This window comes from Pan paniscus, chromosome 20, assembly GCF_029289425.2.
Source record: "Pan paniscus chromosome 20, NHGRI_mPanPan1-v2.0_pri, whole genome shotgun sequence".
NCBI lineage: Eukaryota > Metazoa > Chordata > Mammalia > Primates > Hominidae > Pan > Pan paniscus.
This window is the reverse complement of record NC_073269.2, coordinates 47,203,797-47,219,719: the sequence shown is the minus strand read 5'-3', so window position 1 is coordinate 47,219,719 and position 15,923 is coordinate 47,203,797. Positions and strand designations below refer to the sequence as shown.

The following is a 15,923-nucleotide window of genomic DNA, read 5'->3' as shown; positions in this document are numbered from 1 at the left end:
AAAACACAAAAATTAGCCGGGCGTGGTGGTGGGCACCTTTAATCCCAGCTACTCGGGAGGCTGAGGCAAGAGAATCACTTGAACCTGGGAGGTGGAGGCTGCAGTGAGCCAAGATTACACCACTGCACTCCAGCCTGGGTGAGAGAGCAATACTCCATCTCAAAAAAAAAAAAAAGGAGAAGCTGATGAAAATAAGGAATTATTCAATTCACTCAAATTTGGCTTACTGCCTTTGTAGCATAGCAAACTGTAACCTAGCAATATATGAACCAATTGTGTGTATCTGTGTGTGCTGGTGTATTTGTGCTGGTGTGTTGGTGGATCTCCTAGCCCCTCTCTTTGGAAGCCTGCAGATGCTCAGAGTCTATCTCCAGTGTACCCTCCTTCATCCACCCTTCTGTGACAGCCACTGGTGGAAGTGATTGGAGAAACAGAAGGAGGAGCAAGAGATGCAGAACTGGTGAGTCTCAGAGGAAGAGGCGGTCAGTTGGAAGGAGACAGAAACTGAGATCTGGCAGGTACAGCGATCAGGTACTCTTGGTTTCTAATCACTCTAACTAGTGCTGAGGAGTTTCTTCCCTGCCTCTGACTATCTTCATGGTGCAGGAAATTTCTCTGGCTCTATCTCTCTCTAACTTTGTGTCTCTGTTTTCCCCCTGGAGACTCTTGAGCTCCAGGTGTGTGGAAACTGGGTCCAGTTTGATTGATGTCTACTGGACTCCCATATGTCTCTATCCTCACTGTGCACCTTCACCCACACATCCTCTGACAGGGTCAGTCCATCTTTGCAAAATGTGGGTGTGAATGTGTGCATGTCTGCTTGTCTCATCCTACGCCTGATTTTGACCATGAGGCAACATCTTTCTTGCAATGTTAAGCAAACCCTTTGCTGGATCCAGGACACTGACCCTGAAGTTACTTTGACCCAGGAGGAGCAGACAAACATTCCTATTTTTAAGAGGAGGAAACTGTACTTTCCTGACCCTGGAGAGGTGCCAGCATGGACTTTCCTGAACCAAGGGCCTCGGTCTTGCTGTGCTGTGTCATCTGACACTAAGATTGGGTGCTCATTCCAGCCGCAGGGTGAAGCACCGACAGGGAGGCATGAAGTGCTTTACACACAGTAACTCAGTCTTTACCCTCTTAGGGAGGTATTGTTGCCATCCCCATTTTATAGATGGAGATATTGAAGCAGTGACAGTTTGCAAGTCTTACCCAAGGTCATACAGTGGGTTAGGGCTACATTGTCCAACATGGTAGTCACTTGCTGCATGTGGCCACTAATTAAGTACTTGAAATGTGGTCCAAATACTATTTACAATAGCAAAGATAGGGAATCAACAGATGAATGGTTAAATAAAATGTGGTATATATACACCATTGAATACTATTTAGCCATAAAAAGGAATAAAATAATGTCTTTTATAGCAACATGGATACAACTGGAGGGGATTATCTTAAGTGAAACAAGCCAGGCACAGAAAGTGAATATCACATGTTCTCATTCATAAGTGGGTGCTAAACAATGTGTACACGTGGACATAGAGAGTGGCATTATCAGGGGAAATTCAGCCAGATATCAGGCAAAATTCACCCCCAATATTCCACGTAGGTTCTTTTCTGTTCTCCCTAAGTGTTGGCCAGCCTGAGAAATAAAGAGACAGAGCACAAAAGAGAGAAATTTTAAAGCTGGGTCTCCGGGGGAGACATCACATGTCGGCAGGTTCCATAATGCCCCCTGAGCTGTAAAACCAGAAAGTTTTTATTAGTGATTTTCAAAAGGGGAGGGAGTGTACAAATAGGGTGTGGGTCACAGAGATCACATGCTTCACAAGGTAATAAGATATAATAAGGCAAATGGAGGCACGGTGAGATCACAGGACCACGGGACTGGGGTGAAATTAAAATCGTAATGAACTTTCAGGCAAGCATTGTCATTGATAACATCTTATTGGGAGGCAAGGTTTGAGAGCAGACAACTGGTCTGACCAAACTTTATTAGGCGGGAATTTCCTCGTCCTAATAAGCCTGGGAGTGCTGTGGGAGACTGGGGCTTATTTTATCCCTACAGTTTTGACCATAAAAGACGGCCGCCCTCCGAAGTGGCCATTTCAGAGGCCTACCCTCAGGGATGCATTCTCTTTCTCAGGGATGTTCCTTGCTGAGAAAAAGAATTCAGAGATATTTCTCCCATTTATTTTTGAAAGAAGAGAAATATGGCTCTGTTCTGCCCAGCTCACCAGCAGTCAGAGTTTAAGGTTATCTCTTTTGTTCCCCGAACATTGCTATTATCCTGTTCTTTTTTCAAGGTGCCCAGATTTCATATTGTTCAAACACACATGCTCTACAAACAATTTGTGCAGTTAACGCAATCATCACAGGGTCCTGAGGCGACATACATCCTCCTCAGCTTACGAAGATGATGAGATTAAGAGATGAAAGTAAAGACAGGCATAGGAAATCACAAGGGTATTGATTGGGGAAGTGCTAAGTGTCCATGAAATCTTCACAATTTATGTTCAGAGACTGCAGTAAAGACAGGCATAAGAAATTATAAAAGTATTAATTTGGGGAACTAATAAATGTCCATGAAATCTTCACAATTTATGTTCTTCTGCATGGCTTCAGCCTGTCCCTCTGTTCAGGGTTCCTGACTTCCCACAACATGGTGTAATAGGTAGAACCTCCAGTGCGATTTTGAATCAGAGTGGTAAGAACTGCCATTCTTTACTTGCTCCCAGTCTTAGAGGGAAAGCATTAAATCTTTCACCTTTAAGTATGATGTTGGCTGCAGATATTTTGTAGATGCCTTTAGTCAGGGTAAGAAATTCTGCTTATTTCTAGCTTGCTGATAATTTTTAATCAGGAATGGATGTTGGATTTCCATCAAATGTTTTTCATGTCTGTGTTATAATGAATATATATATATGCTTGTTAATATGCTGAGCTCCCTTAATTGATTATCAGACTTTAAACCAACCTTGCATCCCTGGTTAAACCCACTTCCATTGTGTTTATCCCATAAGGTAGTACATTGTTTTATATTCTGAGATTTAATTTGCCAAAATTTTCTTTAGTATTTTTAAATCTTTGTTCATGAGGGTATTGGTCTGTCACTTTCCTTTTTGTAATGTCTTTTCCTGGTTTTGTGATCAGTGTGACGTTTGCCTCAGAGAATGAGATATCACATCCTGTTAATTTTCTGAGTTTGTATAGGCTAGATAATGCTTCTTTCATAAATGTTTGATAGAACTCACTAGTGAAGTCATCTGGGCCTAGAGTTTTCTTTGTAGAAAACATTTTAACTGCACATTCAATTTTTAAAATAACTATAGGGCTGTTCAGGTTTTCTATTTCTCCCTTAGTGAGTTTTTGTGGTTTGTGTCTTCTGAGGAATTTATCCAAATCATCTAAGTTGCCAAATTTTTTGCCATAGTTTTCAGAGTATTTCCTTATTATTATTTAAATATTTATAGAATCTATAATGATTTCAACTCTTTTTCCTGATATTGGTAAATTATGTATTTTCTATTTTTTCTTTATCAATGTTATTGATCTTCACAAAGAATAAGTTTCTGGTTTCACTGATTTTCCCTGTTGTTTCTCTGTTTTATATTTCATTGATTTCTTCTGTTATTTTAAAAATTTGTTTCTTTTATCACCTTGGGGTTTATTTTCCTTCTTCTTTTTTTAAGTGGAAGCTAACATCATTGATTTGATAATTGTTCATAATAGCCTCTGATGATCTTTTATATTTATGGTATCAGTTGCAATGTCTCTTTTTTATTTCTGAATTTAATAATTTGAGTCTTCTCTCTTTTCATTCTTGCTTAGTCTAGCTCATGGTTGATTTATATCTTTTTCAAAAAACATTTTTCATTTCATTGATCCTTTGTAATTTTTTTTCAGTCTCTATTTCATTTAGTTCTGCTCTGATGTTTATTCTTTCATTCTACTAATTTTGAGTTTTGTTTGTTCTTGCTTTTCTAGTTCCTTGAGGTGCATGATGAGATTGTTTATTTGAAATCTTTCTACTTTTTTGATGTAGGCATTCATTACTATAAGCTTCCCTCTTATTAGTTCTTTTGCTGTATCCCATAAGTTTGCCTATATTTTGTTTCCATTTTCATTCATTTCAATACATTTTTTTATTTTCTTCTTAATTTTTTACAGTTTCCAAAGTTTCTCTTGTTATTGCTTCCAGTTTTAATCCATTACGGTCTAAGAGGATACTTGATATGATTTTGATGTCAAAAATGTGTTGAGACTTGTTTTGCGGTCTAACATGTGATCTATCCTGGAGAATGTTTCATGTGCTTATGAGAAGAATGTGTATTCTGTAGCTATTGGGTAAAATGTTCTGTGAATGTCTGTTAGATTCATTTGTTCTATGGTGCAATTTAAATCCCGTGTTTTATTGTTGATACTCTGTCTAGATGATCTGTCTAATGCTGAGAGTGGGATGTTGAAGTCCCCAACTATTATTGTGTTGGAGTCTATCTCTCCCTTCAGATCTAATAATATTTGCTTTGTATATCTATGTGCTTCAGTGTTGGGTGCACATATGTTTAGAATTGTTATAACCTCTTGCTCGATTGATACTTTTATCATTATGTATTGACCTTCTTTGTCTCTTTTTACAGTTTTTGACTTAAAGTCTGTTTCCTTTATAAACATAGGTATTCCTGCTCACTTTTGGTTTTCATTTGCGTGGAATATCTTTTCTCATTTCTTCACTTTCACTATATGTGTCTTTCCTGGTAAGATGTGTTTCTTGTAGACAGCATATAGCTGGGTCATGCTTTTTAAATCCATTCAGCCAGTCTCTTTCTTTTAAGTGGAAAGTTTAATCCATTTAATTCAAGGTTATTATTGATATGTGAGAGCTTAATCCTGTCATATTATTAGTTGGCTTCTTTATATATGTATATCCTTTCTTCCTTTCTTTTTCTCTTATTGTTTATCATTGTAGTTTTGAGAGACAGGACTAGCTGGATTTCCAGATCTGTTACTATCCGAGGGGTCCTAAGACAAGCAGTCACTAGATACTTCTCCCAGCCACTAAGTTGTAACTGGGGGACTTTACTCTTCTCACATGCCTTTCTAATTATGCCTGAAAGCCCCACTCCTTTGTTAGGGAGAGACATCCTAGCAAAAGCAGGGGCCATGGTACACTAGAATTAGGAGAAGGGAAAAGGATAAATAAATATAAAGACTCTAATTATGCTTACCTTCTCCTCCATGCCTACACAAAAATATGGTGAGAAACAGAATTCCTAACTTCTGAGGGAACACCTATTAAACATCAGGAAGCCAGTATGAGTTATTATTGGCTGTACAGAAACCTAAAGAGGTGGCCATCTTACACTGCTGGGGTCATCAGAAAGGAAAGGAAAGGGAAATAGAAGGGAACCACCAAGCAGATATTGAAGCCAAAGAGCCACAAGGCGGGACCCTCCATTAGAAATGCTTATAGAAGGACCCCTAGTATGGGGTAATCCCCTCCGGGAAACCAAGCCCCAGTGCTCAGCAGAAGAAATAGAATGGGGTACCTCACAAGGACATAGTTTCCTCCTCTCAGGATGTCTAGCCACCGAAGAAGGAAAAATACTTTTGCCTGCTGCTAACCAATGGAAATTACTTAAAACCCTTCACCAAACCTTTCATTTAGGCATTGATAGCACCCATCAGATGGCCAAATCATTATTTGCTGGATCAGGCCTTTTCAAAACTATCAAGCAGGTAGTCAGGGCCTGTGAAGTGTGCCAAAGAAATAATCCCCTGCACTTGAGGCCAGACATTTCAATCCCTGTATCTTTATCCTCCTTGTTAAGTTTGTCTCTTCCAGAATTGAAGCTGTAAAACTACAAATAGTTCTTCAAACGGAGCCCCAGGTGCAGTCCATGGCTAAGATCTACCACAGACCCCTGGACCTGCCTGCTAGCCCATGCTCCAATGTTGATGACATCAAAGACACCCCTCCTGAGGAAATCTCAACTGCCTGACCCCTATTATGCCCCCATTCAGCAGGAAGAAGTTAGTACAGTTGTTGGCCAACCTCCCCAACAGCACTTGGGTTTTCCTGTTGAGAGGGGGTACTGAGAGACAGGACTAGCTGGATTTCCTAGGCTGACTAAGAGTTCCTAAGCCTAGCTGGGGAAGGTGACTGCACCCACCTTTAAACAAAGGTCTTGTAACTCAGCTCACACCTGACCAATCAGGTAGTAAAGAGGGCTCACTAAAATACCAATTAGGCTAAAAGCAGGAGGTAAAGAAATAGTCAAATCATCTATCATCTGAGAGCACAGAGGGAGGGACAATGATTGGGATATAAACCCCAGGTATTGGAGCCGGGGGTGGGCAACCCCCTTTGGGTCCCCTCCCTTTGTATTGGAGCTCTGTTTTCACTCTATTAAATCTTGCCAATGCACACTCTTCTGGTCCATGTTTGTTCCAGCTTGAGCTGAGCTTTTGCTCGCTGTCCACCCTGCTGAATGCCGCCTGCAGATGTGCCACTGACTTTCACCCCTCCAGATCCAGCATGGTGTCCGCTGCACTCCTGACCCAGCAAGGCACCCATTGCTGCTCCCAATCAGGCTAAAGGCTCACCACTGTTCTTCCATGGCTAAGTGTCTGGGTTCATTCTAATCGAACTGAACACTAGTCGCTGGGTTCCATGGTTCTCTTCCATGACCCACGGCTTCTAATAGAGCTATAACACTCACCACATGGCCCAAGGTTCAATTCCTTGGAATCCACGAGGCCAAGAACCCCAGCTCAGAGAACAAAAGGCTCGCTGCCATCTTGGAAGTGGCCCGCCCCATCTGGGAGCAGCCTGCCACCATCTTGGGAGCTCTAAGAACAAAGACCCTCCTGTAACAGTTTGGTGGGTTTTTTGTTGTTGTTGTGCTTCCATTTGAGTCTATTCTCTTCCTCATTTGTGTGTTTTCTCTACCAATGGGTTTTACATTTTGTGTGCTTCCTTATGGTAGGTATCCTCCTTTTGCTTCTATGTATAAGACTCCTTTAAGCATTTCCTGTAGGTCTGGTTTAGTGATGATAAATTTACTCAGCTTTTATTTGTTTGGGAAAGACTTTATTTCCTTTTCATTTATAAAGTATAACTTTTCTGGGTACAGTATCTTGCAGATAGTTTTTTTCTATCAGTGGACACCATGCTGGATCCGGATGGGTGGAAGTCAGTGGCACGTCTGCAGGCGGCATTCAGCAGTGGTGGAGAGCGAGCGAAAACTCAGCTCAATGAATATATGATCCCATTTTCTCCTGGCTTGTAAGGTTTCTGCTTGCAAATCCACTGTTGATGGGCTCCTTTATAGATGGCTAAATGCTTTTTTCTCACTGTTTTTAGAATTTGCTCTTAATCTTTGACTTTAAGCAATCTCAATACAATGTGCCATGGAGAAGAACGTTTTGCATTGTAACTACCTAGGGGTCTCTGAACTTCGTATATCTAGATATCTAAATCTCTTGATAGATTTTAGAAGAATTTAGCTATTATTTCATTAAACAGGTTTTCTATCCCTTTTGTTTCCTTTTTGCCTTCTGAGATAGGGAAATTTGAATAGTTGGTTGCTTTCTTGTGTTTTATATATCAGATATGCTTTGCTCATTGTTTCTTATTTATTTTTTTTTTCGGACTGAGTTATTTCAAAAGACCTGTCTTCAGGTTATGCAGTTGTTAATTTTTTTTTTATCTAGTCTATCATTGAAGCTTTTGAATTTGTTTTGTATTTAATTCAATGAATTCTTCAGTTCCAGAATTTCTGTTTGGTTCTTTTTTTTTTTTATGATAGTGATCTGTTTGGTAAATTTGACATTCATATTCTGAATTTTCTGACATTTTTGTATTTTTTTTACTTCTCTTGTATTTCACTGAGCTTTTTAAATATCATTCTTTTGAATTTTAAGGCATTTTATGGATTTCTTCTTCTTCTTTTTTTTTTTTTTTTGAGATGGAGTCTCCCTCTGTAGCCTAGGCTGGAGTGCAGTGGTGCGATCTCATCTCACTGCAACCTCCACCTCCCAGGTTCAAGCAATTCTTATGCTTCAGCCTCCCAAGTAACTGGGATTACAGGTGCGTGCCACCACTCCTGGCAAATTTTGTATTTCTAGTAGAGGTGGGGTTTCACCATGTTGGACATGTTGGTCTCAAACTCCTGACCTCAAGTGATCCACCTGCCTCGGCCTCCCAAAGTGCTGGGATTACAAGTGTTAGCTACTGCACCTGGCCTAGATTAATTTTTTTTAGAATCTCTTGCTGGAGAATTATTGTGTTCCTTTGGGGGTGTCATGTTTTCTTGCTTTTGCATGTTTCTTGTGTCTTTACATTGATATCTGTGCATCTGGGATCATGGTTGCTTCTTTTAATTTTTTGAATCTGCTTTCATAGGGGAGGACATTTTCCCTGAAGTTGTACCTATGGTGTTGGTTGGGTTGGGCACTTTGACTTTGACTGTGAGTGCACGCATTAGTGTGGTTCCCATATGATTTCTTCCTCTTTAAACAGTGTCAGTAGTGTCTGTGATTTCCTCAGTGGCTTAGGGTGTGGTTGTTAGTGGAAGCCGTGGTAAAGTTGTTCTGAGATGGGGACATAAGGTGGGCCAAGGGGTGGCAGCAGCATGCTGAGTATGCCTGTCCTTGGGTCTGAGGGTAGCATACACTGGCAATGGTGTTAGTGGATCTAGGTGGGCCAATTCTTGGGCCTCCAGGTGACTTTCTCAGGTTCTGACAGTGGAATGGTGGGCTGGGCTGGTAGGTGGGACCTCAGGCCCCTGCGTCGTGGACATGGCATGGCAGTAGCTGTGGCAGGATAATCCTCTAGCTCCAAAATGGTCCATGCTTTTGTGGTTGGTGGTATAATGGGCTGGATAGGCCAGTCACCAGGCCTGCTGGTGGCACACGCAGGTGGGTGCCAGCCATGGTGGTAGTGGCAGGTTGGGTGGGCCCACCTTCTCCCTGGGAGGAGTACTCAGGTGCCGAGTACTTTGGTACTTTGATACTCAGCTGCCAAAGGTGGTGGATGGAGCAGGATGATACCTAGTCCCCCGTATGACATGTTTGGGAACTAGAGGGGTGGAGCTGGGCCAGGTGGGCCTGTCCTCAGACCCCTCAATTGTGTGTGGGCACTGACTGAGGTAGGCAGGAGGGGCTGACGCCCGGGTCCTCAGCAGATGCTCAGCGGGTTCTCTTGAGGAGAGCAGGGTTGCTTTCAGTGGCTGTGGAGCATTGCTTCATGCCCAGGTGGGAGTCATAATCCTCTTAGCAATTTTCAAATTTAGCAAATTTCAAGTAATTGCTTTTCAATTAATGTATAGTTAACACAATCCATTGTTATTAACTATAGTCACCATTTATGTAATAGATCTCCTGAACTTATTCCTCCTAACTGACATTTTGTATCCTTTGATCAACATCTCCTCACCCTCTCCACCAACTCCTGGTAACCCCCATTCTACTCTTTGCTTTTGTGAGTTAAACTTTTTTATACTCCACTTAAAAGTGAGATCATGCAGTATATATCTTTCTGAGCCTGACTTATTTCACTTAATGTAACATGGTCCAGGTTCACCCCTGGTGTTGCAAAGGACAGGATTTTCTTCTTTCTTAAGGCTAAATAGTATTTGTGTGTGTGTGTGTGTGTGTGTGTGTACATGCATGCATAGCACATTTTCTTTATCCATTCATTCATCTGTTGATAGACACTTAGGTTGATTGTATATATTGGCTGTGTGAGTATGCTACAATAAACATGGGGTGCAGATAGCTCACAGAGGAACTTTACAGTAACTAAACGTTCTTTAAGAAGAAAGATCTCAAATCAATGCAACCCCCCTCTCTTCCCATTGCCCCCTACCTCTTCCCCACCCTCTTCTATCCCCTTCTGTGTCTCTCTTTCTCTAGAATCTGAGGTCCAGAAACACAGATACTGGGTCCAGTTTGATTGATGTCCCCTAGGCTTGGGTCTGTCTCCATCACTGCTGTGAGCCTGTCCCCTCCCTGCCCCTGGCAGAGGTCAGTCCCTAATCACCCAACATGTGAATGAATGTGTCCACATCTGCTGTCTCTGCCTGGTGCTTTTTTTCTCATTGAAAATGGGAAATCTGCATCTTGCTTGCATAGCTAAACAAACCACTTGCCGCCACTGAAGATGCTGATTCAGGGAATGGAGTTGGCTGAGTCACCCCACATCCACGTGGTTTAGACACAGGCAATGCATTATCTGAGGCTGAAAGTCAAAGCTGTCGGGAGCAGCTGCACCCCATACTTCCCCAACCCACGAGGAGAGGACCAACAAAGTACAACCCACACTTTCCTGACCTAGGAAAGATGCCACCATGGACTTTCCTGACCCCAGGACCTGGCTCCTGCTGTGTTGTGCAATCTGGCACAGTCTTTATAGCAACACAAGTATGGCCTAATATGGTTACTCTGGGTCCTCATTCCACCCTTGGGGAGCACTGATAAGGAGGCATGAAGTGCTTTCAATAGAGTAATTCACTTAGTTGTTACCCTTTGATGTAGTAATTGTTTTCACCCCCATTTTATGGATGGAGAAAGTGAAACACAGAGGGGTTGAGACTTCTCCCAATGTCACGCAGCAGGCTAAAGGTAGAATCAGTTGTCAAACCCAGAAAGTTTGGTTCTACAGCCTACTGTTTTAATCACTACCCCATGATGCCTCTCTCAGCAGAATGTGGAGACAGAGAGAGATAGTAAAGAGTAGGAGGCAGAGAGAAAGAGAGAGAGTGTGAGAGGCAGAGGAAGAGAATAAGTTCTGGAGAAAAGGGATTCTGCAGGTAAATAGCAAGGGAGAAACTAGGTTAAATGAGAGGAAACCAATTTCTCACCTGCAGGACTTCTCAGGGTCTTTAGAATGTTTATGTGCGTTTAAAATAACATCAAGAGGGGAGAGGGCTGACAGCAGCTGTGCAGACTATTTGGCTTCTCAGCTTTTTCTTTTCCGTCACAGCACTCGTCACTATTTCTCAGGTCCAAGGCTCTGAGGGGCACACTCTGGGAAGTCAGAATAAAGGACTAATTTGAGTCAGACATACCTGAGTTCAAATCCCAGCTTTGTCATTCATTTGTTGTGCTAAAGATGCTCAGGCAAGTGCAAGCTCAGCTTGGAGCCTAAAGTTTCCTTATCTGGAAAATATGGATACCTAGTGATATTGTTTGGCTGTGTCTCCACCCAATTCTCATTTCAAACTGTAGTTCCCATAATCCCCACACGTTGTGGGAGGGACACTGTGGGAGATGATTGACTCATGGGGATGGTTTTCCCGTGATGTTCTTCTGATAGTGAATAAGTCTCATGAGGTCTGATGGTTTTATAAAAGGAAGTTTCCCTTTCTTGCCTGCTGCTCTCTCTTGCCTGCTGCTCTCTCTTGCCTGCTACTATATAAGACGTGCCTTTGCTACTTCTTTGCCATCCACCATGATTGTGAGGCCTCTCCAGCCATGTGGAAATATGAGTCCATTAAACCTCTTTTTGTCTATAAATTACCCAGTCTCAAGTACGTCTTCATTAGCAGCATGAGAATGGACTAACACAGTAAATTGGTACTGGGAGTGGGACACTGCTGTAAAGATATCCAAAAATGTGGAAGCTATTTTGGAACTGAGTAACAGGCAGAGGTTGGAACAGTTTGGAAGACTCAGAAGAAAACAGGAAAATGTGGGAAAGTTTGGAACTTCCTAGAGACTTGTTGAATGGCTTTGGCCAAAATGTTGATAGTGATATGAACAATAACGTCCAGGCTGAGGTGGTTTCAGATGGAGAAGGGAAACTTGTTGGGAACTGCGCTAAAGGCCACTGTTGCTATGCCAAGAGACTGGTGGCATATTGCCCCTGCCCAAAAGATCAGTGGAACTTTGAACTTGATAGAAATGATTTAGGGTATCTGGCAGAAGAAATTTCTAAGCAGCAAAGCATTCAAGAGGAAGCAGAGCATAAAAGTTTGGGAAACTTGCAGCCTGAAGATGTAAGAGAAAACCCCAATTCCTGGGGAGAAATTCAAGCCAGCTGCAGAAATTTGCATAAGTAACCAGGAGCAGAATGTTAATCACCAAGACAATGGGGAAAAGGTCTCCAGGGATCCCCTGCTATGTGCAGCCTTGGGACTTGGTGCCCTGCTTCGAAGCCACTCCAGCCTTGACTAAAGCTGGCCAAGGTACAGCTCAGGTGTTTGCTTCAGAGGGTGCAAGCCCCAAGCCTTCAAAACTTCCAAGTGGTGTTGGGACTGTGGTGCACAGGAAACAAGAACTGAGGTTTGGGAACCTCCACCTAGATTTCAGAGGATGTATGGAAACACCAGGATGTCCAGGAAGAGGTCTGCTAAGGGAGCAGAGTCCTCGTGGAGAACTTTGCTAGAGCAGTGAAGAAAGGAAATGTGGGGTTGGAGCCCCCACACAGAGCCCCTGCTGGGGCACTGCTTAGTGGAGCTGTGGGAAGAGGGCCACTGTCGTCCAGACTCCAGAATAGTAGATCCAACAACTTGCACTGTGCACCTGGAAAAGCCACAGACACAAAATGCCAGCCCGTGAGGGCAGCCAGGAGCGGGGCTGTACTCTGCAAGCCACAGGGGCAGAGCTGCCTGAAGTCATGGGAACACACCTCTTGCAACAGTGTGACCTGCATGTGAGACATGGTGTCAAAGGAGATCATTTTGGAGCTTTAAGATTTGACTGCCCTGCTGGACTTTGGACCTGCATGGGGCCCATAGCCCCTTCATTTTGGCCAATTTCTCTTTTTGGAATGGGTGTATTTACCCAGTGGCTGTACCCTCATTGTATCTAGGAAATAATTAACTTGCTTTTAATTTTACAGGTTTATAGTCAAAAGGGACTTGCCTCATCTCAGATGAGACTTTGAACTGTGGACTTCTGAGTTAATGCTGAAATGAGTTAAGGCCTTGAGGGAGTGTAGGGAAGGCATGATTTATTTTGAAATGTGAGGACATGAGATTTAGGAGGGGTCAGAGGTGGAATGATATGGTTTGGCTGTGTCCCCACCCAAATCTCATTTTGAAATGTAATTCCCATAATCCCCACATGTCATGGGAGGGACCCAGTGGGAAGTAATTGAATCATGGGGGTGAATTTTCCCTTGCTGTTTCGTGATAGTGAATAAGTCTCATGAGAGCTGATGGTTTTACAAAGGGCGGTTTTCCCTGCACACACTCTCTCTCTTGCCTGCCTCGATGTAAGATGTGTCTTTGCTCCTCCTTTGCCTTCTGTCATGATTGTTAGGCTTCCCCAGCCATGTGGAACTGTGAGTCCATTAAACCTCTTTTTCTTTATAAATTACCCAGTGTCAAGTATGTGTTCATTGGCAGCATGAGAATGAACTAATACACCTACCCTATAGAGTCATTGTGAGGATGGAAATGAGACTCAATATGCCAAGGGGAGGACACACAGTAAGTGTTTGAAGAATGTGTAATTGGCACAAGGAGAGATATAGACATTCATAGAGAGGTGGAGGGAGCTAGAGACAGGTCCAGGGAGCTAAACATGGGCTGAGGGAGCTACAGATGGGCTGCCACAGCTAGAGTACTCCACTCCAGCCTGGACAACACCCCAGACTGGGCAACAGAGTGAGACTCCATCTTAAAAAAAAAAAAAAAAAAAAAAAACAAGCAATAAAAGAGCCCTGTATCCCTAGACATTTCTCTGTGTATCTCTCTCACACCCTTCTTGAGAAGGACATAAACTCTGTGGACAAAGCAGGTGGGGACCCTTAATCTCCTGAGGAATTCTTCTGAACTGCGTTCTTTTTTTTTTTTTTTTTTTTTTGAGATGAAGTCTCGCTCTGTCACCCAGGCTGGAGTGCAATGGAGGCATCTCAGCTCACTGCAACCTCCACCTCCCGGGTTCCAGCGATTCTCCTGCCTCAGCCTCTGAGTAGCTGGGATTACAGGCAAGCACCAGCACACCCAGCTAATTTTTGTATTTTCAGTAAAGACAGGGTTTCACCATGTTGGCCAGGCTGGTCTCAAACTCCTGACCTCAGATGATACACCTACTTCGGTGACCTGTGTTCTAATATCACCCCCACTCCATGCACTCCTGTGGCCAAGGCAAGGGCCTCCACCTGGACAGCCCTGGAATACATCAGGTACTTCTCTGTGCCCTGTAAAGAGGAATGCAGTGTTCAAATCCTACCCTTGCCTGTACAGTCCTAATGAAGACATTTCCCCTATTTCCCCTCACTGAGCCTCCGTTTCTCATCTGTAAAATGAGAGTGGAGTGGCCATGCAAAGGAGAATAGATCTGAAGTAACTGTTCTACCTGAATTCTGGAACAGCCGCTAGTGATGTGAAGTTCAGCAAATGTCTTCACTCCTCTGTGCCTCTGTTTCCTTATCTATAAAATGGTGATGAAGCCAGGCATGGTGGCTCATGCCTGTAATCCCAGCACTTTGGGAGGCTGAGGCAGGAGGATCGATTGAACCCAAGAGTTTGAGACAAGCCTGGGCAACACAGTGAGACCCCTTCTCTACAAAAAAATTTAAAAATTATCCAGGCTTAGTGGCACACACCTGTAGTCCTAGTCAGGAGGCTGAGGTGGGAGGATCACTTGAGCCCAGGAAGTCAAGGCTCTGGTGAGCTGTGATCATGCCACTGCACTCCAGCCTGGGTGATAGAGTGAGACACTGTCTCAAAAATAAATTAAAAAAATAAAATGGGGCTGAGTATAGCACTCCTCCACAGGGTTTTTTGGGGGCTTTGGTGGGGGCAGGTTTTGTGACAGAGTCTCACTGTGTTGCCCAGGCTGGAGTGCAGTGGTGTGATTTTGGCTCATTGTAACCTCTGCCTCCTGGGTTCATGCCATTCTCCTGCCTCAGCTTCCTGAGTAGCTGGGATTACAGGCGCACGCCACCACACCCAGCTAATTTTTGTATTTTTAATAGAGATGGGGTTTCACCATGTCGGCTAGGCTGGTCCTGAACTCCTGCCCTCATGTGATTTTCCCGCCTCGGCCTCCCAAAATGCTGGGATTACAGGTGTGAGGAACCGTCCATGGCCCACGGTGTTGTTTTGAAGACTTAGTGAGGACATGTGTGTACTAGACCTGGCACCCAAGAGTTGGTCAAATACATTTACTGCTCCCCACCCTTCTAATAAACCAAATGCAGCTGTGGGATGGTAGGGGGAGCACTGGGATAACTAAGCAGGGAGGGGATCCTGGGGCTCCAGGGATGGGCAGAGGACTCAGATGCTCAGATCTGATATGGAGCCCCGTGACTGAACCCCACTGAGATTTTGGGTTCTTTAATACAACAGTGAACCTTTCAATGACTATGACACCCAGGAGCCATCCTAGCCTAGCTCTTGGACTCCATCTGGTGCCAGAATGAGCCAGGGCTTGGATATCTCAAAATATCAGCTGATAACAATTCATTAAATATTCTGAGAAAATGAAAAATGGACAACCTGAACCCCAAGCCTTGCTTCCGCCTGAACGCTGACCCCATACCTCGGTCACATTCTGAGACCAGATCCTGGTCACTCAGTGAGCACTGGACCTGGACCACCCATCCAAGCTACTGACTCCACGCTGATCCTGGCCACAGCCTGAGCCATGAAAGGCACCTCAGGGAGGAGGAACAGCAAGAGGAAAGGGCAGGAGGCTTGGAACTGTGTTGTGTTTGGCTAGAGGTAACAAGAGAAAAAGTTTAGCCCAGAGGGTCCATCGGGGGAAATTTTGGGACATGGACCATGAGAGGTCCTTTGGATTCTTAGAAAAATCTCTGAATGTCCCACCAAGGAGTTTTGACTGTTTCCTAGGGCCTTTGGAGCCATGGGAGATTTAAAGTAGGGGAAGTCACAATCAAATTTGTGCTGTAGAAAAATCACTCTGAAGCCAGACACGGTGGCTAATGCCTGTAATCCCAGCCT

The 15,923-nt window shown here is 43.6% G+C and overlaps 1 pseudogene; it reads left to right on the top strand.

The window, feature by feature from the left end:
• The window catches only part of LOC100974853 (cytochrome P450 2A13-like), a 122,884-nt pseudogene that overhangs the window by 35,943 nt on the left and 71,018 nt on the right, over nt 1–15,923 (top strand).